This window comes from Dermacentor andersoni, chromosome 2 (assembly GCF_023375885.2).
Source record: "Dermacentor andersoni chromosome 2, qqDerAnde1_hic_scaffold, whole genome shotgun sequence".
Classification (NCBI taxonomy): Eukaryota; Metazoa; Arthropoda; class Arachnida; order Ixodida; family Ixodidae; genus Dermacentor; species Dermacentor andersoni.
The window spans coordinates 196,969,736-196,995,201 of NC_092815.1; the positions used below are offsets into that span (position 1 = coordinate 196,969,736).

A 25,466-nucleotide genomic window follows, 5' to 3' on the forward strand; every position below is an offset into this window, starting at 1 on the left:
CACTTGACAAGACTTGACTTCCCCTATGCACTCCTAGCGTAAAAATCTGCGCTGCCGACACTTTCTCGTCACTTGGTTGGTTCTGCGTGGTTGTTCGAACCATTCAAATGTTGGCCTAAACTCTCTTCGGGGATATGGTGAGAGGATTTCTTTTGACGAGTGTTGGATGATTTTCTCGAGAAAGAGGGCAACAGCACAAACCAGCGCTATACGGCACAGATTCGCACTTGTTCTGAGCGAGAGTATCATGGCAGCATCGCGTACGAGTGTGACTGTAAGTCACGTCCATGAAGCTACGAAATAGGGAAGTCTTTGATAAAGGCAACATTCCTAGATTGTTGACCTAAGGTAGATGCGTTGTGCGAAGCCTCGTTGAATTTATTGAGGCTCACACAGCGGTCCTTTTTAGTAGCTTTTGAATGTGGGCACATTTTTTGTGGAACTGCTATCGCCTAGAGAACATGCTCGGGGAGTGCACGGCAACGTACACTACCCCCACACTACCTCGGCCTAGCGGAAGGCGGCGCTCCGCCACCCGCACCTGGCCGGCCAACTCTGGGCCGTCCAGCAGGTCCGCGGAGAGGCCGACAGGCTTGGCCTGGCGGTCCCGACATGGGAGTCACCCGCTCTGCGCTAAAGCGCGCCTTGCAGGACCTCAATAAAGTTTTTAACCAACGAACCAACTGCTGCCGCCGGCACCGAACCCTCAAAATAAATGGTCGAGTGATTTACTTCTGAATTAGACACTTACGACAATTCGCTCAATGGTATTTTCTTATACTCAGTTTTTACGGAAGACCAAAACAGGGTACTACAGGAACTCTTGGGCGAATTGGAAGCAGGGTTCGCTCGCTCTACTAAGGTGAGCCAAATACCATTGACGACGCAACAAATAATGATATGCGACGACGCATGTCCCATCAAGCAGCAGCCCTATTGTGTCCCACCGAACGGTTGTAGGGCAATTCAACCAAACTCAGGGAAATGCTAGATGATGGCGTCATTCAGGTTTGGTACAGTCTGTAGCACACCCCCGTTGCATTTTCGCAGGAAAAAAGACGAGCGCTTTATTTCTGTGTTCATTATAGCGCGCCCAGGGCGTTATCAAGAAGGGTGTTTACTCTTGCCGCGTATCGATGACTCTTTGGAAAGATTTCGGCAAGCTCAGTACTTTTCGCCTCTTCAGAGAACTGCTATCGGAGGCAGATGAACGACACCAAAAAAGTAATTGTTTTCTTCACTCGAACTTGCTTTTACGATTTCAAAGCACCTCCTTTCAGCCTCTGTTTAACATCAGCAATATTCCCGCGAACAAGGAACATGTGCCTTGGCCATTGAAGCGGGAAAGGCGCCTCGCCTACAGTGATGATGTGGTTGTCTTTTCGGCAACATTTGACCAACAACTGAAGCGACTGCGAGAATTTCTCCCGAAGCCATATTATTAATTAACGTCACCCTTAAGCCTAAGAAGCTTCCTTTCGTCTACGAGGAAGAGAATTTTTTCGGACACAGTGCTAGTAAGAAAGGCATGCGCCACAATTCCCCCCAAAAACCTGCAGCTGTTACCGAGTTTCCGACACTTACCGCCAAGAAAATCGCCCGTAGTTTTCTTGGCGTTTCATTGCTACCACCCTTATACTGGCAATTTTTCAAAGATAGCGCATACGCTGACTCGTCCCCCAAGTGACGTTGTATCGTCTGTTTTTTCGATTTAATTCGAACCCTTGATAGATTGCTCAAATCACAATACTGGCCGGAACCTGCCACCTGTGTTAGGTTTTAGGTCCATGCCTGTCGTGAGTGCCAAAACTGGAAGTCACTAGCTGCTATGCCTGTGGTATTGCGTAATCTAATTGGCCCACCTGGCAAATCTTTCAGCCAAGACGACCAGGGCCTTGTAGACAAGGTTCCTCTTTCATACTGTGAAAACGAGTGCACCGTCGTCATCCCCGACTATTTACCGCGATATGCTCAGGCAAAGGCGCTGCCTGTGGGCAATGTTTCCGAGGGTGCCTTCTTTTTCATACAGAACATCGGCGTGCGGCATGGCACCCCATCGAACCTCACCACAGACCGAGGCACTACCTGTACAGCAAAGCTCATTGAAGACGGTGTTAAAGACAGTCACACGATCCATCGAAAGACAACTATCCTGGAGAAAAGAGCCTTCAGCGAAATGCTGGACGAAACGATGAATGACATGCTATTTATGGAAGTCCAAAATCAAGAAAGGGGCTGACAGATGGAATAGCACACTGGTATAATGTTTGTAAACAGGGATAAGGTGCCTCAGAAAGGCTGGCCAACATTTCCATAGGAGGACTTATCTTCGTCAAAGGCCGCCTCGTCATCCTCGGCATGTTAGTATTAAAGGGTTAGTGCAGTGACGTCACGTGCGGAGGTTATCGGTGGCGGCTGGACAACCAGCTTCGGCTGGATAACCATCACTGCCGCAGCTTCGTCAAAGCCATCAACTTGCCGGCCCCACGCCATCAGCCTTAACTGTCTTTGACATGCGAGAAGAAGTAGCCACTCCGAGGGCAACACCTAGCAGTCAACTGCCATACTACCGAGTTATCGCTCCACCTTCGGAGGCAAAGCGGGGGAAGATGCCCACGTGTGGCTCGTCCACTACAAACGAGTGAGCAAGTCCAACGGGTGGGATACAACCGCTCAGCTCAATAATGTGGTGTTCTCCCTGACTGATACCGCTCTCGTGTGGTAAGAGAACCACGAGGAGCGCTTGCGACGTGGGAACATTTTCTTGACGAGTTAAAGGCGTGTTTTGGGGACTCAGTAGGCAAAAAGAAGTGTCCGGAGAAGACACTGTCGCAACAGGAGCAGCTACCAGGTGAGACATGCACAACATATCTCGAAAAAGTGTTAAAGCTGTGCAAGGTGGTCAGTGCTCGCATTTCAGAAGAAGATAAAGTTGGACATTTGCTGAAAGTAGTGGCTGAGGACGTGTACAAATTTCTATTTGGAAAGGAAAGCATCAGTTCTGTGTTCGACGTCATTCGGCATTGCAGAACTTTAGAAACGCTCAAGATGCGTCGGATTGCGCCAAAGTTTGGTCGGTTAGCGAATGTCACGACGGTTGCCAATGTGACACGAGCTCTTTCCACGACCTTCCTTCGACCATCCGACAGATTGTACACGAGGAACTTTCCCGCCGCGAAGAGGTGTTGCATTCAACTGCTGACCATCATCGCGTGTACACGTCACGTGACGCTATGACGGTGCCACATTCAGCCCCATGGCAACCGATGGTTACCAAGCCGAACAGTCGAGAATGACAACACGCCCTCCAACTCCGCGCTATGACCAACGCGCTCATTGCACGCCTTCTCGACGCCCGATGTGTTGTCGTGACACACACCATGAACCAACCCACTACACGAGGAAAAATTACAATATCCGCTTTATCGACGAACAACCAAGGTTTCGACATCTCCCGATGTGTTATTCCTGTGGTTTTCCGGGTAATATATCCCGGTTTTGCAACCAGCGTATGACCAGGTGGTATGGCCAGCACTCAGAGTTTTCTCGGCACTCCGAACGGCCGCACGGGGCCCCGTGGCCAGCACACATATCATCTGGCGACGAGTATTGGCCGAAAAGCTCCCGGAATCGCTCCCCGGCATCTGACAGGAGTTTGACGCGCCCACCGCAACATCGTGCTCCCCGTTCTCCCTCACCGCTGCGTCGCACCACGTCCCCTTCGTCACCGAAAAACTAGCTATCGCGGTCGATGGTGGCGAGGTCGCTGGAGACGTGCTACTGACAGAAGTACCACCTGTGTTGATGCTTAAAAACGAAGTGTGTGTTTTTGTAGATAATGTCCCTGTGATGGCTCTGGTGGACACAGGCGCAACAATTTCGGTCATGAGCGCCTCTTTTATGCACGTGCTAGGGCAAAAGGTTTTATTTAAATGGGGCGAAGTTTCAAAGTTATATGGAGTGAGTGGCGAGCCGTTGCGACCTGTTGGGGTGTGTAGTGCTGACATGTTTTTGGTAGGCCATGTTGTTACGACGGAGTTAGTAATTATTTCTCGGCCGACCCATGATGCGATTCTCGGCATGGACTTCTTGCGGAAGTGTGGTGCTACTGTCGACTGCCGCACAGGGAAGGTATTCATAAATGGCAGGATTCCGTCAGGACTCCTGGAGAACCCTGTAGATCACCAAACTACCCTGTGTGTTTGTGGTGATATTGTCGACCTGCATCATCTACCGTTTGTGCGTTGTCTGTGGCGGCGCCGATTCCGACAGCTTGGATGCTACCGTGGAACCGATGCACATTAACTGTGTGAAGAAGAATGTGTTGATGCCACATTGTGTGGTGTCCACCAAAGGCGGACGCACTGCCTTGTGGACCATAAATTGTACTAAGGAGCCCGTTATATTACCAGCCGGCATGAAATTAGCCTTCGACAGGGAACAAGCGTCCTTATCAGTGGCAGAACTTACAGATGTGCCGGAAGAACCTGATGGGCACAGTTCGGAAACGGCCCTTTTGTCAATGGTAAATAAATCACTCACCCGCCGTGGTTGCTCAGTGGCTATGGTGTTGGGCTGCTGAGCACGAGGTCGCGGGATCGAATCCCGGCCACGGCGGCCGCATTTCGATGGGGGCGAAATGCGAAAACACCCGTGTGCTTAGATTTAGGTGCACGTTAAAGAACCCCAGGTGGTCAAAATTTCCGGAGTCCTCCACTACGGCGTGCCTCATAATCAGAAAGTGGTTTTGGCACGTAAAACCCCAAATATTATTAAATAAATCACTCAGCACGAGTGAACGCCGAACGTTAGTGGGTGTGCTTTTGAAGCACCGTTAGGTATTCGACTATGCGCAGAAGGACAAAATGCCTGCAATCCCCGCGTCCCGAACGCGCCATATCATCAACACGGGTTCGGCAAATCCGATTAGACAAAAGTCATATCGTGTTTCCCCTCAGAGCGCCAGATTATCGAGGAACAAGTGCACCAAATGATGAAAATATGAGTAGTACAAGCGTCAGCGAGTCCGTGGGCAGCTCCAGTGGTCCTTGTTAAAAAAAAGATGGATCTTGGAGATTTTTCGTCGACTATCGCCGTTTGAATGCTGTAACAAAAAAAGGAGGTGTACCCACTCCCACGTATTTATGGCGCAATAGACTGCCTTGATTCCGCCTCTTACTTTTCCTCAGTAGATTTACTATCCGGCTATTGACAAATTCCGATGCATCCTGACGACAAGGAGAAGACTGCCTTTGTAACCCCTGATGGGCTCTTTGAATTTATTGTGATGCCAATTGGACTGTGCAACCCTCCGGCAACTTTCAAGAGATTTCTGGACACTGTTCCGCGTGGCTTGAAGGGGAACATCTGCATTTGCAACCTCGACAACGTCGCCATCTTTGGCCACACCTTCAGCGAACACAGCTCGCGTCTGGATAGTGTCCTGAACTGCATCGGAAACGCTGACCTAGATTTAAACTCCACGAAATGCCAATTCGGAGACCGCCAAACTCTTGTGCTTTGCACCTCGTCGATAAGGATGGCATCCGCCCTGATCCCCAGAAAACAGCAGCCGTTGCAGCGTTCAGTGCACGGTGCTCTGTCAAGAAGCTCCGTAGTTTTCTCGGGCTTTGTTCCTATTTCCGCCGCTTTATTCCTAAATTCGCCGACGTCCCGTATCCGCTGACATGCCTGCTACGAAAGGACACCCCCTTTGAGTCGATTCCGGAGTGCCACTCTTCTTTTCGTCAGTTGAAGTTTCTACTGACGTAACGACCGGTCCTTCAACACTTCAGTCCTTCATCTCCGACTGAACTCCATACGCATGCCAGTGGCACAGGTATTTGTGCCGTCCTAGTTCAACGCTACGGTGGCCGCGAACACGTGATCGCATATGCAAGTCGCGCATTAAGTAGGCCCGAGCAGAATTACACTTTTACGGAACAAGAATGCAGTGCGTTAATATTTGCGGTTCAGCGGTTTCGTTGTTACCTGTATGGACGCCCCTTTACAGTGGTCACCGACCACCACTCATTGTGTTGGCTTGTGAATCTCCCTGACCCTTGTGGCCACCTCGCGCGCTGGGCGCTCCAACTGCAAGAATACAGCTTCACCGTCTCTTATAAGAGAAGTCGACGACACGCTGATGCGGACTGCCTCTCGCGTATGCCACTTAGCACTACGGACTGTGACGCCGACGACTTCGATCACCTCGTGGCTTCTGTGTCGCCGCGTTTTCCAGACTTCGACTGCTTCAAAGCCAAACAGCGAAAAGACGATAAATTAACACCGCTCTTCACCGCTACTACCGCCTCAACGACAGCAAACCATTTCTGTGTACGTGATGGAGTCCTGTATAAGAAGAACGTTTCTAGCCCTGGCGCACGTTTTCTCGTAGTAGTACCAGAGAGCCTTCGCACAGCGATACTGAGTGCTATGCACGACGACCCTATGTCTGGCCATTTAGGTTTGGCGAGGACGCTCTACCGGATTCAGGAACGCTTTTATTGGCCTGGTATGTGACAGTCTGTTGACACGTATGTAGCCAGCTGCATGCAGTGTCACTGCTCCAAACGGCCATCTACTGCTCCAGCGGGTCTCCTGCAGCCGATCCCGCCTCCTAGCACGTACTTCAAAGAAGTGGGCATTGACTTCGTGGGCTCTTTTTCAAAATGAGGCAAGGGAAATCGTTGGATAGTTGTTTGCGTCGAGTGCCTCACGCTATTGCGAGACGGCGGTGGTGCCCTCCACAACTGCCACTGGCGTTTCTGCATTCCTGCTTCAATATGTCATCCTGCGACATGATCCGTCTCTCGTGATCATCAGCGACCGTGGACGACAACTCACAGCGGATGTCGTAGAGGAGCTGCTTCGTTTGTGTGAAACCCACTTGCGTCACTCGACACTACACCATCCACAAACGAATGGGCTTACGGAGCGCACCAGCCGAACAATTGTAAACATGTCATTTATGTATGTTTCATCCGACCACAAGAACTGGGATGACGTGCTGCCTTTTTATCATGTACGCGTTCAACACCGCCTAGCACGAGACTACCGGCTATAGCCCCGGGGTGGCCTGCTGTACGCACGGCCACCCCGGCATACAATCGACACTGTTTTTCATTTCTGTAGTCACGAAAATCCCACTGTCGCCGAGGCTCTCTGCCTTGCCGAAGAAGCTCGTGCTATTACTCGTTTGCGCACTTTGGCATCGCAGGACAGAACAAAAGCACGCTACGACATTCACCACCATCCGGCGATTTAGTCTGGCTGTGGACTCCAGTACGAAAACGCGGGTTATGCCAAAAACTTTCGGCCCCTACGATGGACAGTTCGTTATTAATAATGGACTCATGGAAGTCAAATGTAGCATAGCTCACCTCACGCTGAGTGGTAGAGGAGCTGCCAAGACCCAAGTGGTCTATGTTGCCCGCTTGAATTTGTTCACGTCAAGACAAATGGATTGACTCGCCTAGCGGGCTTCGTCTGCCACGAGAAGAATGTTACGCATGAAGAAAGCGAAGGCTGGTTAAGGTGCTTGCGGTCCCGGGTGGGGGAAAGAAGAAGAGAACGACGCTGAGTTCATCAACCAGCTGGCCGCTCTTGCGCTCACCTTCGCGACTTAAAGTAAACAGCCTCATTCATCCGTAAGGGTGATAAACGGTCTCCTTCGCGCGTAACAATATATTGAGCGCAAGATCCGCCTTATTGTTGCGGGTGCTGCAAAAGATTTGACGAATGGTTTCACAATTGACGTGGGTCCGGCACTTCTTGCTGGCGGAAGAAGTGCCGGCAGCCATGCACTCCTAGTGTCGCATTTCAATCGATGGGCACCGTTCGTTGGCCGCAAACCGCCAGCATAACAATTGTTTCTTTCGCGGCAGGGTGGAATCAATTCTCAATAAATTCGACAAAGATCTGGCTCCATCGCGACAAATGCACCGTGTGACATCCATATAGGATTCGCGTATAAGATAGCACTCTCACAGGGGAAACGGGTCACTCCAACCCTTTCCGCCTTGCTGCCGTTGAGCTCTTTTCCTCTCCCGCTAGGACACGTGACTTCTTTTTAGCGAAGTCTGACAACGACGATACAGGGTTCGTATAAACCGCTTCGTTGTAAAACTCAAAAGAAAGGGCTTTCTAGAAAAAGTTGGCGCAAATTATATAAGGTCACATAGTTTACAGCCCTAGATTTAGAGCAAAGCTCTTAGCCACCCGTTCCTGCAGAGAGCATCGGCGTCGGTGGCGTTACCGGCGTAACCGAGCAAACGAGCATAGCGAAAGGTGAAAGCGAACACGGATCGCAGCTAGGGAAGAAACAGGCGAAGAGGAAAGTGGAAAGGAGGTGTGGCGGTGAGGGCTACGAGATCTTTTTTAAGAAAGGTAGGCAGAGACGGTAGCCAAATACTCATGAGTTTTCTTGTTTTATCAGCAAGGCGTCCAATGTTTCCACAGTGTAGAAAACCGTATAATTACTTCCTATAAACAAATTATCCACAAAGAGTGCGGTGTCATATTACAGGTCGACGTCACTAACTGCCTTTGTAATATATTAGAAAACGTAACAATAGTGCTACGGGATAGTATTTGCAATGACGAAGAGCCGAGCAGTAAGAAGACGACGACGACGATTGGAAGCTAGCGCGGGCTGTAGCCTCTTGGCCAACTGCGGCGTATTGCTTTGTAAATATACTTGTAAATAGCTTTTCGTCGGTGTCTTCCTACGAAACATATCTGGTGGAGGTGGACGTTCCCTTTACCTCGTCACGGAGCTTCGCAGTGGACGGTACGTCGAGCCTTCCATCATGGCTCCCGGCGACGACAACTCGACCCCGCCGGCTCCGACACCTGCTGACACTCCGACGACGTACATCACTCTCCCCAGTCCCCGTGATCCTGGCGTATTCTCGGCAAAAGATGGGGTAGACGTCGAGGACTGGATCAGCCTGTACGAACACGTCAGCCGCAATAATCGGTGGGACCCTACTATCATGCTCGCCAACGTAGTCTTTTACCTCGGTGGCACACCTCGAGTTTGGTATCGGACGCACGAAGATGAGCTATATAACAATATAACACAAAGCTTTATACCTGGAAGAACGACATATCCTTTGTTCTGCCCAGCAGGTTTTCCGTTAAGGCCTTTCAACGATCACTAAACATTTAGAACAAATACGTGATGTACTCCAGGTCACTGATAAGCAGGAGCGAACTGATGAAATTGTTTAAAATTCTCTGAAGCATTCGGCCGGGTTTCGCATAATAAACTAATAGGAAAATCAGCATTAACACTCATATATAGACCCATTGGTCATATAATTAAACAATATTTTAACAATCACACACAATTTGTGCGGATACGTGACACTGCACCTACTTTAAGCCCACAATATTTATTCGCAATACTTATATTGTTTGCCTCTCACCACTAATGAAAACTCAGGCTTCTTGCATTTGACTGCGTTACTTGCTAAGAAATTACACAGTGGCGGACCGTATAATACCTCATAATGCGTAGCAATTCGTGTAAAGGTGGCTGCGATCACTGGATAATATATCCTAATCTTGGTAAATCTGCTTATGTGTCAATTGCACTATTGAAAACCATCCCTTGAAGAAAGTTGCTAATCACCAATATTTGGGTGTAATCAAGTTTCGTGTTCGGTTAAGATGAAGGACTGATGGTAAACGATCATAATACGCGCAGAATCAATATAAACACAACGCGCTTGGTAGCTTTACTTCGTTTCTATTGGAATGCTCACAATGTTATATATTTTCTTCGCTTAGAAAAATTCCAACAAGTGTTGAAATCTCAATAAACTTCTGTCAATTTGCACGGCAGGAAATTATCTGAGAAAAATGTAGCGTGCTGGAAACTTAGACAGTATCGAAAGCGAAGTGTCTTTTCCCACTGGAGCCTAGGTTATGGCGGAATAATATTTTCATATGTAATTATTGTTCGTTAACTCACTGATAAGGTACCCTGGTATGATTGATTGGCTGACGGAACACCGTTGATTGCATCCTTGTATCTCGCTGTCCTTTGTATTAAGCGATTGGCCCATGGCAGAAAGAACGTTCTGTATAACTCGCCAGCCTTTAGAGCAATCTAAATCATTCGCCTCCATGGTCATGCCCGTCGTGCGAATTGTGATGTCACAGACAATAAGGGCCTTTCGATAGACTCCATTCATTTCTATCATCCTGATCCTCTGCCGCATCACTTATGAACAGAATGAGTGCGGCAAATTTGGCGGCATTGGTGGTGCTACAGGAACAGCTTTAGTGTTTCAGTTTGAGGACAATTCGTGGAAATTATTCCGACAAAAGAAAGAGATGGCGTGGCGCAAGTTTTGATAAAGTATTTGCTCTGCGTCGAGAAATCTCGTCCTCTAGCATTAATTTATCAGTAAATCTGTGCGAAATTTGATGTAAAATATTTGAATGTAGATATCACATCGCTTTGCGCCAACTTGAATAATTGTCGTGAATAATTGTCGTGATGCAACCTTACAGGCAAAACATATGCAGTTGTCCTTGCCTTGTCTTATATCTCACCAGCCAGTAACAATTGCCTCATTTTTCGTTTTTGCGAAGCGTAGTGTGAAGTGTCATGATAAATGCATGTTCAACAAACACTATTCAGATGACACTGGGCATTCGATGAGCTTCAGCAACTAATGTTTAAGGTATTATCCATAATTTAACCACAAAGAACGCATACGAAAACTGTACAAATGTAGCCAGGCATATTGATGGGACGCACTTAAGTTCACATATATATTTGTTCAAGGTGCATTGTTCATTTATTATCGAATCCTTCACTACTACAAAGGCTACTGCTACGTCGCTGAAATGGTCCATGACGATTCTGATTTAACCAAAGAGTATGGAAAATGGCGAAGTGAGTACATGTTTTTTTCTTTTTGTATACTGAACCATCTTGACAAAACCTGCGAACATGACCATGTGTCTCAATAACTATTTTCAATTCTACACGCCCTATATACACTTTACGCTTCTAAAAACAATGTGCAAATGTATTGATTGGTGACCAAAGTGTACTAGAATATGCTCGAGTGGCCAGATGTGCAAATGCATTGAATGGTGACGAAAGTGTACCAGAATATGCTAGAGTGGACAGAACGGCGCTTTCCAGTGCCGCGTGAATAAAAAATTGGCCGAGGCGCTTCGAGCAATTTGGTTTCGTGAGGAAAGTCATTCTGGGACGTCTTTAACGCGGTTTCACTGAGGGCGCCAAGCACGATCGCGTCCGTATGCTGTCATATTTTCTTATTTCAACAGTAAACTATTAGTAACTTCCGTTTGCAACATATTGTAGCGAAGTGACGCAGCTGTTAGTGTTCTGACGCATCAGCTCACTAGGGAGATGACAATAAGGGGGGATGAGCTCCGGCAGGGGCAAGTGTGGATCCGCAGATAGGATGAAGATGAGAAGTAGCATTCGAACAACTAGGTTTGCTAACTTGGCATTTACTTTAGTTTTACACTGTACACATATTTACATACAAAACGATGACATACGGATCGTCGAAGGCCTGCCTGACCAGCCTGGTCTCCCGTGGCGAAGTTGCGCCGTGTGCTGCTGTCTCCTTACCCTCTTCAAAACTATGCGGATCATTCGTTAAATGAGTTTCTGCAGCATCCAAGCGAGCCGTGGACTGGTGCGAGGCGCAGTATCAATCACGACTTTTGTATCGGTACCATTTGCTCGTATGGGTACTGCTAGGAGCTGACTATCTGACATAGTGCATACTGGACGGCCGGGCTGACTCCTATAGGCCCGGCCGTTCTCGTTTCCCGAAGGGTTAGGCTTCCCACCCTGATTGTCGTTGCGCTCTCTCTGTTGGTGTCTGTGATCTCTAACCCGCATCGAGCATTTGTGCGCGACGTGACCCATGCAACGGCACAGCGGGCATCGTGGACGTCCATCGTTGGCATGGATATTTCTCGCTGGCCAATGCACTGGAGGACGATGTAAATCTTCTTTAATAACCTTCAGGCGGTCAGATAACTAGGCTATAGAGTCCGCGATCGTCTTGAAGTCCCTATCGCGGTTGGTGGCCTCTCGCGGGCAATGACGCTCTGCCGCAGTGCAGGTAGCGATACATGTCGGAGGTGGTTGCAGTGTTGCTACAGCGGGTGTCACTACCGCGGGAGGCGTATTCGTACCACGACTGATGGCCGGCAGAGAAATGGGTACCGATCGCTTCTGGTTGGTACGCACGCGTCATCAAAGCAGCCCGATTAATACGCTACAGCATTTGCAGCAAAATTGAGCAACTCTCCGGATTCGCGATTATTTTCTTTTGCACGTCCGGACGAAGGCCGCGCATAAGGTACCGCCACCGCTCCTTTTCCATCATGGATGGATTAATTTTTGCACACCGCTGCACGACGTCATAGTAATGGTAGCTCATAGTAATTCTGATGGTAGCTGGGTCCAGTTTTGCAGCTGCAAATATGCGATTTCGATTGAGTGGCGACTGGTGAAAGACGTTTCTAGTAATGTCTCTCACTCTTGCCATGAAATAGGGGCACCCGTTAAAATTTGAGTGGTGTGCCCGTTTTTTGCGTTCTCATCCGATGCCAAATATACAAATTTTAATTTCGTCCCTTCATCCCAGTTGTTCAGGGAGGCTACGTGTTCGTAGCAAAGCAGCCACTCGGAGATTGATTCTTCGGTTGTGCCTCTAAAGACTGGCAGTCTGACGGAAAGTTTAGCTTGAGGGGTGGACATGATAGCGAGAACAGTAGGGGGTTCGGCCATGGTCGAGCTTTTAAAGCTAGGTTCCTGAAGTTTGTTGTCATGGGCCATGATATTAGAGCGTAGACGTCACTACGCAGCAACCTCCACCAATTTGTAGCCAAGTGACGCAGCTGTTAGTGTTATGAGGCACCAGCTCACCAGGGAGACGATAATAAGGGGGGTTGAGCTCTGACAGGGGCAAGTGCAGATCCACAGGTAGGATGACGACGAGAAGTAGCATTCGAACAACTAGGTTTATTAGCTTGGCATTTAATTTAAGTTTACGCTGTGCACATATTTGCATACAGAACGATGACATACCGATCGTCAACGGCCTGCCTGAGCGGCCTGGTCTCCCGTGGCGACGTTGCGCCGTGTGCTGCTGTGCCCTTGCCCTCTTCAAAACTACCCACGATGACGAGTGATTTTAAGAAGGAAGAGACAAGTACAGCGCCGTTACTGCCTCTCGTGCGAGGGTACCTACAAAGTGCTGTACGGATGGGGGAAAGGGATAAAAAGAGTAGGGGAAAAAGAGTGGTGGATAGAGGGGAGAGGAGCCGAGCAGTAAGGCACGCCAAGGAGGTCGCAGCGGCTACCGCCATTCGTACAAGTCGGCGCCGTCCAAGTAGTCGAACCACGGAAGAGTGAGCGGACGGGAACAGAAGTACCTCAGTGCTGTCATATGGGAGGCCGAGGCTGGGGTAGGCGGTCGTGAGCAGGTCAAGTCCAGCAACCTATGCGGGGCACCGCAAGAATACGTGCTCCAGGTACTCCACATCGGTGCACTTGACGCGAAAAGAGCTTCCGGTACCTTGAAGGTGGTGCGTCCTTTCCGCGATTCGGTGGCAGGCGATGCGGAGAGGAAGCAGCAGAGCTCGGTCTCGTCGGTTCAGGCCTTCGCGCGGCAGCAGCTTCGGACAATTGCCACTGGCGACGGTGGGGGGAGCGGGAAGGGGAGGTCCGGATGTCTTGCGCATAATATGACGGCCACGGTGGGACGGGCAATGCCGAATGGCGTCACCACGAGTGACCGGGGGATTGGTGCAGTGTGGGCCTCCTTCGCGAGCCGGTCAGATTCCTCGTTCCGGTGTATGGCAATGTGGGAAGGCACCCACTGGAGAACGAGGCCGCATACCTGCTCGCAAACGCCTTCCAACTTCCACAGGAGGCACTGGATCAGCGGGGACCCGTGGTCCGTCCTCGCCAGCATGTACAACGCTGCACGGGAGTCCGTGAGGGTTGCCGCCGCCGGGAAGCAATGCCGTAAGGTCAGCTCCCCCGCCAGGTCGATGGCCACGAGCTCCGCGTCGGTGGACGAGACCGCACGCAAGACGCTGCACTGGCTCTGTGCTGGGATCTCAGGAGCGACGCAGGCGGCCGCGGCCCCACCTGCTGCTCATCGATGGTTGCAGCCGTCTCCTGCTGGAGGGCACAGATGCGCATTCCTTAAATGAGTTTCTGCAGCACCCAAAGGACCCGGGACCGGCGGGAGGCGCAGGCACCAATGACGCATTTCGACCAATAAGGCAGGCCGACACCATCTAATAGGAGTCAGGGTTTAAGAGGCCAAAAATGGTCACGTAAACACTCCGCATACAATATCAATTCGCCCTTAACTAATCAAGTTTTGGCACCCGATACAGCCGAGTATGCGAAAGGGCGCGACACGTGCAAGTAGTGACCGTCAGCTGCGGTGGCGTCGGCCAGGTGGAAGCACATGCCCGAGGCGCCGTCGCTGTCATTTTCACACAGAGGTTTCCGCCGCACTGAGGAACCCACAACATTCGCGGAAAGAAAGGGATCTGCGGTATGCTCTCTTCGCGACAACATAGGCTATATAATTGCAGCGTCGAATAGGCTGACCAGCATCGCATTTTTTATTGACTAATGTTACTAGCATTCGTCTGCAAGTGATGATGCGCGCCTCTAGTCCTGGTTGCTGGCTAGCGTTTGGAAAGCGGACTGTTTCATTCCACAAAGTTTTTCCTTTTATTTTATTCTTCCGACTTACCATTAGCGCCTTATGTCTTATGTGGCTTTGGTCCACGTCTTTTTACCACAAGTGTTTTATGAACTATAGACGTGCTCTCTTGACTGGACAGCGCAGATCTGTGTGTATTATGTGCACTATAGGCGTGCTTTGTTGACTAGATTGCGCAGATTTGTGGGTAATTAAGCAGGTGGTTCTTCAAAAATAAAACCAGTTGTTAGAAAGCGCTCGTCCTTGTGTTTCTTCTATCCTTCGTGCCTGTTTGTTTGCGCACAAAAAGTTTTAAGATGAATCTGTTCCAACTAGGCTGACTCGCAGTTATACTTCTTTCTCGGCACTCAGTTGATTTTCATGCTTCCTTTTTCACTTCTCTGTAACTGATTTCTCGAATTTTCTTTTGCCGACTTTTTCATATCATGCTGCTGCTTTGCTTGTCTATCTGTGGGCCTTCCCAGGGCCACATACTAATCCTGGATAATTTCATCCAAGGATGGTGGCATACCTACTGTCGCATTCGTATTTGCTCATATTCAATGGGCGACGTTATTTATTTGACCACATGCCCAGTTGTATAAGTTCCACAGGCTCACTGCACAACTGTGGCTGTGACTGGACCCTTGAGCAGAACTGCCGTGGCAGCTATTGCTGTGCTCGCTCGTCTCAGACGGGCTCCCATTCGGCGAGAGAGCGATTAGCTTGACATTATCTTAGAAATGTTGAAACAACGTGAACAAGGCAGGTCAAATAACGAATGCCAGGATGCTGCGGTAGCGGCACGAAATTTCTAAGTCTATGGAAAACCTTCTCAGACCACAGCAAAAGATGACCGTCCTTCGTAGTGTTATAAATCGCGTATTACCTGCAAAACTACGAGGGTTCACCGACACGGCCATCGAGTTACTGCTAGTGATACTACCGTCTCTGAAATCCAAAATCAAGAAAGGGGCTCGCAGATGGAATAGCGTACTGTGGTATAAAGGTTATAAACAAGGATAAGGTGCCTCAGAAAGGCTGTCCAACGTTTCAATAGGAGGACCTATTTTCGTCAAAGGCGAAGATAGGTCCTCCTATGGAAACGTTGGCCAGCCTTTCTGAGGCACCTTATCCCTGTTCATAACCTTTATGATACACTGTCTCTAAGAAACGAGAAGGAAGGGGGTTAACCAAGGGGCCCTATTTTTATTACTCATATCATAAGAAACCAACTAACACTGACACCAAGGACAACATAGGGGAAAATACTTCTGCTTAATGAATTAAAAATAGAGAAACGATAAATTAATTGAAATAAAGTGCATGAAAAAACAACTTCCAGCAGGTGGGAACCGAACCCACAACTTTCGCATTTCGCGTGCGATATTCTACCAATTAAGCTACCGCGGCACCGTTTCCTCATCCACTTTCTTGTGTATTTATGTGTCCTAGTAGAACCCTGGGATTGTTAGCCAGCGCCACCACTCACAGACCTTGGCGGCGGACGTGGAACGTCCTTTTTACCGCAGGCGTCACGACAACGTGAACTTTTTGGGTGAAGGCAACTGGTCAATAAACCCACACGTGCTACCTAAAGACACCAACGTTGCCGGATTCGAGACCCTCATTTGTAATAAGAAGGAAGGGGGTTAACCGAGGGGCTCGATTTTTATTACTCATATCATAAGAAGCCAGCAAACACTGACAACCAAGGACAACATAGGGAAAATTACTTGTGCTTAATGATTTAAAAATAAAGAAACGATAAATATAATTGAAATTAAGTGGATGAAAAAACAACTTGCCGCAGGTGGGAACCGAACCCACAACCTTCGCATTTCCCGTGCGATGCGATTAATTAATGAAATAATTTCCATTAATTTATTGTTTATTTATTTTTAATTCATTAGGCACAAGTAATTTCCCCTATGTTGTCCTTGGTGTCAGTGTTTGTTGGCTAATAGTGTCGCACACAGGGACCCTACGAATTTTTCCAGGGTAGGACGAGTCGCATTTGTGAGCCCATGTTATTTCGAATTTGGTTTTCTCCCACACACAAGAGAGAAATTTCCGACCGGGTGCTACTTAAATTGCAAGCCATACATGCTGCCCATGAAATCAATTCATATAGTACCCAAGCTCACTAGAGTGGAAATTTACTAAGTCTCTGTTAGTGAAGCATAGCATATTACACAGGTTACAAAAACCCCACTGATATGTCAGCAAAATCCACAAATTCCGGAAGACCTCACATCTGACTATCGAGCTGCAGTCGGCGTAGAGGCATGGTAGGAATCGTTTAAACCCCAAAGCAGACCAACTGGCTTGATCGCCTTCCTCATCTAATACCCCAGTATTTCATTCGTAAGACAGATAACCTAACCAACTTTAACCGTTGGTTAAACCAAACCGAACCAATTTTTTTCTAGCATCAGATGTCGGTTTGGCCCCACGAAACATGGCTGGCATTATGGTTTCCGGCGGTGATTGCTTTATTTTGTGCAGAATTTTCCAAACAGGTATCAGGTGCCTCGGAAAGGCTGGCCTACGCTTCAACAGGTTGTCTATTTTCTCCATGTTGTCGTTCTCATCATTGACGGGTCAGTTTTAACAGGTTAGTAGGGTGACATCACGTGCGGTCGTTCTCCGCTGGCTGTAAAGAAAGAGGTAAAAAAAGAACATGAGCGCTGTCACTTCACGTTTCCAGACATGGTTACTAAGACGATGGGAAAAGAACGGGAGAGTGGGAGTGCGGCAGCAGAAAAAGAAAGGACAGAGAGGGCGGCACGGAGAGGTTGTTGTGGGGAAGATAGCAGGGGCAGCTTTCAGAAAACTGAACACAAACCGAAGGCATCGTTGGGGCCGTCCCTGCCACTAGAGAAATTATTAGCGAGCTCAAGACAGCTAAGCACCTTAAAATCATAACAGCCTCAGGGAGTTGAATCATCTTAAATCTTAGTTTTCGGAATGAAATTCTCATTACAAAAAAAAAAAGAATGGTAGTGTAGTTTTTTGGCTAGTAGATAAGTACGAGGCCCACATACACCAAAATAAACCTGAACACTACCTTAAGCTAGACAATCGTCCAACATTACTATCCACACTGACAATTACCAACAGGCCAAAGACACTTTTTTACTAATGAACTGATAATCCTGTTTGAATTATAATTTGTTAAACCTAGCAACAGAACTGCAGGATGATTCGACCACATTCAGATAATTGATAAAATTCTACGCACTGAAGAATACATCGCTAATGTTCAGGGCTGTTCGATAGTATCAAACGGCAACATGGCGACAGACAGCTTCTCCACATTTTTTAACCATATTCTTGGTGACTTCTAGTGATCCCCCGGCAGGGCGGCCTGAACGTGGGGCCTACAGTGTAAGGCCGATGGCCGGGGGCGTAGAGCGCCGCAGCATAAGATGACTTCCTTGTTCGGGGACCAAACGAAGACTGTCCTATTTCATCAGAGGTGAAAGAGAACGCGGCGCAGTGCTCTTGCAATGTTGGGCGCGGCGTGGTGCTAGCGGCCACAACAATCCGAAACTGAAATTGAAGATATGACATCACCTCTTCTTTAAAAGAGAAGTGGAATATGTTACCTCGCTTATAAAGCCAGATTACTTAAACACACACAAATGACTTGCACACAAAAAGTAGGAACTGTACACGTTACGCAACTAGTAATGTTTTCTAGAGCACCCATATCATTTGCAGAGCAATGTATATTGACAATTTTTAAGTAAATGCAATAGAAATGAAGGAACCTACATCCAGTTTCATGGTAACTTTAAAGATCTTGTGAATATACAATGCGTTAAATACCGTAGCACTCAATGTGTTTAGTGAACTGGATTCATCCTTACAGATTAGAATATTCAAACTGACAGTATTACTCAAGACCAAAAGTATGACTTGCATCTTCCTATCGGAGTTGTATACTATGAGCAGTATTATACAAGCGATAGCAGGAACTATCAAATTTCTCGAATAGAAAGCATATTTACAACTACATGGAAAATGAGATTGAATCCTAAAATATATCACGCATAACACTGTTTACATAATATAAGGGTGTTCACCTACACTGCAAGCAAGTTGACATAATGTTGTGGACTGCGAACTTAAATACGACATGGATGTACCCATTTTGGGTAAACAAAGAAGCGAGGCTCGCTGTCTCGCAGCGAACCTAAGCCGCGAATGACGGTCCTGTGACCGTCGTTGATGTGGAACTGTGCTTATTTCAGGTTTATATTGGGGGAATCTTCAAAGAAAACCCCCCGCTTCAAGGATACCGTTTGACCTGTCATAAAGAGACAATTTTGGTGTAAACCGCCGAAGTCCTGTGAAGGTCATTTACCGTAGCTGACTTGGAGGTGTGGGTACTGCAACTTTATGCTGCAGGAACCACCCCCCCCTCTCCTGTTTGAAGGATGCTGTTTGCTTAATCGTTATGTAGGACAACACATTTTTTGTCATAGAAGCAATTCTTATAGGAGGAAGAACCCTCTCTAGACCATAGGAAGAAACAGTAACTCGTGTACCGATCAAGTTCATTAAATGCTAAGAACAGCAAGATATACTGACATACTAATTATAGCAACCTGAAGGATCTCACCAATATTGTATAAACCATAAAGGAGCAGTCTGACAGAAAAAGTTGGATGGAACATTCCCATGCAAACAGAAACTGTACAGCTATTATAAGACATAATCCTTAAACGGTACTTGGGGTTGTCTAATTCGCGTAGACGCACGGAGAAATGATTGTAGTTATGCAGCAAGACTAGAGGAATCATTACTCGTAGTCGCAGATAGGCTGGGATTATGTGCATCGCTGTTCTGAGTTCCTTGACGAGCCCTGTCTTGGGACGGTATGACAGACGGAATGCCAACAGATTTCTCTGCAGAGCATCTAACCTGTCGAAGGGGTAAGACAGGAGGTAGGAATCGAGTGTGTACAGTACAAACTCTAGCAGTAGAAATCTGAAGAAAAGTTCGGAAATATCAAGGTATGGGTAGTCACAGGAATGACTCCCTTGATCTAAGTTTTCAAGAGAATTCTGTCGTGCCTGATGTTTCACGAGTTTGGAAGCATTGTGACGATTGGCGTTTTCAAGCTAGAAAGCATTTTATCCTATCCTGCAGACCAGGCTCGCGAGATACGTATTACAAGACCTCCTGGACGAAACTGAGGGAGTTCCATCCCGTGCCGACAGTATACGTACGTTTTGACTTTTTCCTGTTTTCGTAGCATTTGTCGTTGCAGTTCCTGGCGCAATTCAAGAAACATAAATTGCTGAGGAATTCTAGCCATGTTTACGACATTGAATCGAGTTCTCGCTGAATGACCATGGAGCACTATAGCCGCAGAAGCACCTGTGGTAATATGTGGATGATACCTATAGATTGTGATTTATTATAGCACCGCAGAACTAACGCTTCTTGGTTCCAATATAGCAACCTGTAAGAGTTCTTTCAGGACGCGGTTGAGTCTTTCTACCTGGCTGTTTTCGTGCGTATAGTAAAGACAGGAAATGCTTAATGCCGCAATCTTTCAGGAAGTTTTCAAGCTAAGCAGGAGAAAATTGTTGTCTATAGTCGGACACAATGGCATCAGGAAGCCTTTTTCTACTGAATAAAGAAGAACAGAATAGATGATAGCTTTGGACGTGACTGAACGCATCAGGGCAACTTCAGGAAACATGGAATGATAGTCAACTATGACTAAGGCGATACTATGGAGCTCGATTTATACGACCTTTAATGCCTGTGGCTAATTTTTGCCATGTTCGAAGAGGCCATTCCACAGGCTCAAGGGTAGGGAAAGAACATAACGTGAATTTATCTGCTTGCTGACAAACAAATCAGTTTTCTGCAGGGTTCTCAGCTTGTCTATGCATGTGAGGCCACCAGTACATGCCTCTATGACTGAGCTTTGCTTTAGTGATGCCTAAATGACCTTCATGAGCAATAGACAGGAGTTTCTGATACAAGGACGCAGAATGAACGATAGCTTCTCCTCGAAGACGCCGATTATTCACGCAGGATAATTGAGCCAGTACGGAAACAAATGCCTGCAATTCCGGTAGAACATCTGCAGCATTTCTGCATCCTTTGACTACTTTGACTAGTTGATGCCTCTTAGTCCAAGCTTGGTTGTGGTGACGCCCAAAGGGCCTTGATAAGCAAAGAAGAGGAGTATTGTACGCAAGGAAGCGGGAGGAATAATGCGATCACTTCAGAGAAGATTATTCGCGTGGGATAGTTTGGACTGTAAGCATACATACACCTGTCATTTTTACGGCAAATCAGCAGCATTGCTTAATCCTTTGACTACATTATCTGTTAAAGCCTGAAAAGGTGGGTCAGCCAGTGCAGCTTTCTGAATCTCTTCTTTTGTAATGCATAGAGAAACCAAAGAGATTACCTCCACATCTAGAACTGGTTCAGATTCTGCAGGAACAGAAAGGCGTGACATTGCATTTTCTATGACATTTTCATCACCCTTGCGATACTGACTCTCGAAGTTAGAGTAGAGGAGTCGAGCATTCCATCGAGAAACTCTTAGAGGGCGCTCTATGGAAGACAATAATGCAGCAAGAGCTCGGTCACCAGTTTGAAACGTCGACCGGCAGCCCCTTAGGTAAACATGCCAATGTTCACAAACAAAAAGGCAGGCTAATACCTCACGTCGTGTACGAAGTGCGCTTGCTCTGCGGGGGTACAATACGAGATGCGAAAGCCCCTGTAAATAGCTAATTTCTGAAAATTTGCTGAAGGACGGCTCCCAAGCCATTGTCTCAAAGATCTGTCGCTACAGTCATGGGTAGGTGCAGTTAAAACATGCGCAGTACAAGACGCGAAGGAAGTACTTGATTAAAGGGAACGTTGCGAGTACTCGGAGAGAACGGTAGCACTCTAGGTCAGCTCCTTGCGATTTTCGGTGTTTTCGCCGCGCCAACTTCAGCGACTTGCATGATTCCGGCCGGAGTGGCTTTGGGAAGGTATTAGAATGACGTAGACAGCACCCTCTATGCTGAACCTTCGATTATTCTCCTGGGAGAATTTGTTTCCCCATAACGCTCGCCGACTTAAGTCTAACAAGCTTAGCTCGAGCACGGCCTCTGGTAGGCCTCGCGCCACAGCAGCTGCTCCCTCGACGTGCCCAGTAGCCCAACGACATGCAGTACGAGGTCTAATGAGAACTTATCTCCGAAATAGAATGGTCGGACGGCCGCGGAAGTAATCTGGCTACGTTATTCAAGAACGATGCGGCCACGAGATCAGGACTGAAGGCAAGGAAGCTCCCTGCCTGAGTGCGACGGAAGAGAGCTCGTACGGTAGGGGAAGGACCACATGGAACCCCAAGCAGCACCCACCACCACAAGGCAGACGCGTACCGCTACCGACAATGCCGGCTGACACCATCCACATCGTGGGACACCCGCAGTTTCCCAACGACCTCACCTTGGTGCCACCACGGCAGCTACACGAGGTCCTGCTCAAGGCAGCCTCGTTGCAATCTAGGATCACCTACGGACGCATCCGATCAATAACACATTCACACTGAGCGTCGTCGACTCTCTGCGTCCCCGTGCCTACCTCCGCATCAAATCTATCAATGTGGGCACTCGCACCATCAGCCTTCACGTGTACCCTCCGGACGACGCCGTGCGAGGCATCATGTTTCACGCATTCGGCGATTTCTCGGACGAAGGTATACGGCAGACGCAATGGTCAGACTAGGCACCTGGTGGTCGCCCTCACAAATAAGATCCTCCCTGAATGAACATTCTACCACAGCAACGACATCAGATCCTACCCACTTCACAACCTGGTTTAGTCATGCGACAAATTGCGCAAGGTGGGTTATCGCACAGGCGTATGTCCTTTGCCACGTAAGCAGTGATGTCACCGTTGCGACGGGGACGAGCAATTCCCACCCAAACAGGGCGAAGCTCCTACATACATGCCACGCGGCAGCGCCTGCGCGGAGGTAGGCAACACTAGCAATTCAAACCGCAAATTACACTTCATCAAGAAGCCGCACACCCCTCAAGCGAAGCAAGCACAAGAACCTGCCCGGGCCACCCTGCGCAGCCCGTCCCACATCGGCACATCCAGCTGCCGCTCACCACCCCTCCGAGCCCGGTCCACGTCGTTGTCGCCGCTCCAATCCAATGGACAACGTCAACACCGAGCCAGCAGGCGACGTTCCCGAGACCACCGTCTGAGATCTCGCTCAACCCAATGAATCCCCTCGGCAAACCGGATCTGTTCGTCCAGCCAAGGTCTCGGAGAGCCGCTCGGAATTGTGGCACGGTAACAGCGACCCCCACCGTCGCTGGCATCCAACTCACAGGTGAGAGAGTTTACCAAGGAGGATTCCGCCTTGACAACTCAGAGTTCGGCCCAGGAAGCCTAAAATGCCGCTCAGCAGTCCCAGATAGCTAAATTAAGTAGCGGAGTGAACAATGTTATCGACACTCAGACAACCAGAGTACGCCGCTCATCCAAGAAGATGAGGGTTGAGAATCCCGAAGCTTTGGCGCCAATCCCTGCTTTTGTCGGTAAATTCCAAACGACCCCCTTTATATTCGGTGGAGTTTCCTGGTTCCCTAAAACCCTGCATCTCGGCAGCTGTACCTTGCCTCCTGTTTCTGTAATGGCCACGGACGAAGAGCAGCCGGTTGCTTCTCTGCTTCGGACTCTGGTCTGTTCCGGTACCGTTAGGCAACGTGACCCTGCTTTCCTCAGCGGTGCTGATGAGCAGGACGTGAAGGATTGGCTGAAGCATACGACCGGGTAAGCAAGCACAACAAATGGGACGACACGCATAAGCTCACCAATGTGATATTTTACTTGACTGACGCCGCCAATCGGTGGTTCAGAAGCCACGAGACTGACCTTACCACCTGGTTGGCCTTCAGAACGAAACTCGTTGAGCTATTCGGTCGTCCAGCCGCTCCCATGTTGTGCCGAACAGCGCTTGCGCAGTCGAGCTCAACAACATGGCGAGACCTAATCAAGCTATGTTGAAGATGTGGTCGGTCTTTAGAAGCGTGTCAACCCATCAATGACAGCGGCCGACAAGATCAAACACATATTGAAATGTGTCCATGACGACGCGTTTCAGATGCTTTCCACCAAGAACGCGAAAACGGTAGCTGATGTTATAGAACTGTGTTATAGCTATGGCCAGCTCCAGAAGAAACGCGACTCCACTTGCGGTTCCTGCTTGCCCGAAGAAACCATTTGGGCTTTAGCACCTGCTAGCATTGCGGGAGACCACTACGCGTTGATTAACGAAGTTAAGCAGTTCCTGCGCGAGGGCTTCACGTGCCAGTTGTCTCTTGTGCCTTGCACCCTTGGTACTACACAATCTACGCTGCCGACTTCCATACAGCGCGTCGTTCACAAGCCAATCCCCATATCTCTGTATCCAATCCCTAGAAGCTAAGATAGACAGAGCCCTTGCCTCGCGCACATCCACATCGACACCACGATAAACCTTTCCCTCTGCAAAAACATATCCCCAGGCACTCGGTGTCAAAACACAGTTCACGCGGTCGGCAGTGATCATTACATTTTGTCGCTGTCTTTTGAAACCGCCGCCTGAAATGCAAAGACGGCCGCGGCCCGCATTACAAATCGCGATAAGTTCCGTAAGCTGCTGGAAGAAATGGCACCCGGCTCCATATTGGATCTCAACAAGTGGATCAGGTCGCTGAACCATGACGTGAACCTTGATTAAGGAGGTGGCCTCTACCGTGAAAGTACAAGCCCCCACAATCAAGGTCGCTTCCGAAGGGCCCAAACGACGTCGGCGCTTCCGAAATTGGGTGCAGCCGGATCAACCCGCTGCTCTGAGAAATGCCGCCACCGAAACAGTCCTCTTCAGGCCGAAGGGCAAGGCGGCAAACTTCCTCTCCCTGACCAAGGACGCCATCGCCGCCCAGCTATCCAAGATACCTGGCAGCCAGCGGGTACGCGTCAACCTGCGTGGCAATGTTGTGGCTGTGGACTGCATTCCGGGTGCCGACCTCACGCCACTTCTGGCTGTATCTGCTGTCGGCGGAGTGGCGGTTAAATCGAAAACCGCGTCGAAGAACACCTGTACCGGCGTCGTGTTCGGCGTCGACCCTGCCCTCGACTGCGACACCATCGCCCAGAACATCGAGAGCGCGGCCCCTGTCGTGGGTTGTTCTCGCAGCGGCCGCAACGTGGTCGTGAAATTTGCCGGAAGCACTGCACCGAGCGAACTGGCCATATTCAAGCAGCGTCGCCCTGTTCGCGCTCGCCGCCCTCGACCTGTGCAGTGTATCAACTGTGGGAGGTACGGCCACGTTACGGCCGCGTGCACTTGGCAGACACGCTGCCTACGCTGCGGCGGCGCTCATGAGACGGCACAGTGCAATGCGCCTCACCCTAAGTGCTCCAACTGCGGCGATCGTCACCTCGCCACCGAGCCTCGCTGCCCTCGCTGGCAGCAAGAAAGAAGGATTGCTGAATTCATGGCCTCGTCTCAGCATCCCGTCAGTCGTCGCGAGGCTGAAAAGGCGGTCAAGAGCGCATCGAGTGTCGCCCCAAAACGGCAACCCGAAGCTCGTACGAGCGCCGTGACGCAACCGGGGCGCTCTTACAGTCAAGCCCTCACAGGCAAGCCTGCCCCATCCCGCGCGCCCCAGCCTACCGAGCCTGCCGACACGGAAT

General features: G+C 49.0%; 1 long non-coding RNA gene across 2 annotated transcripts in view; it reads left to right on the forward strand.

Annotated features, from left to right (window-relative positions):
* LOC140215995 (uncharacterized) overlaps positions 1-25,466 on the forward strand; it is a 120,765-nt gene that overhangs the window by 67,210 nt on the left and 28,089 nt on the right. For both annotated transcript variants that reach the window (XR_011892631.1, XR_011892632.1), the window contains one exon: positions 10,802-10,912. This is a non-coding gene — a long non-coding RNA (uncharacterized lncRNA). The remainder of the gene's footprint in view (positions 1-10,801; positions 10,913-25,466) is intronic.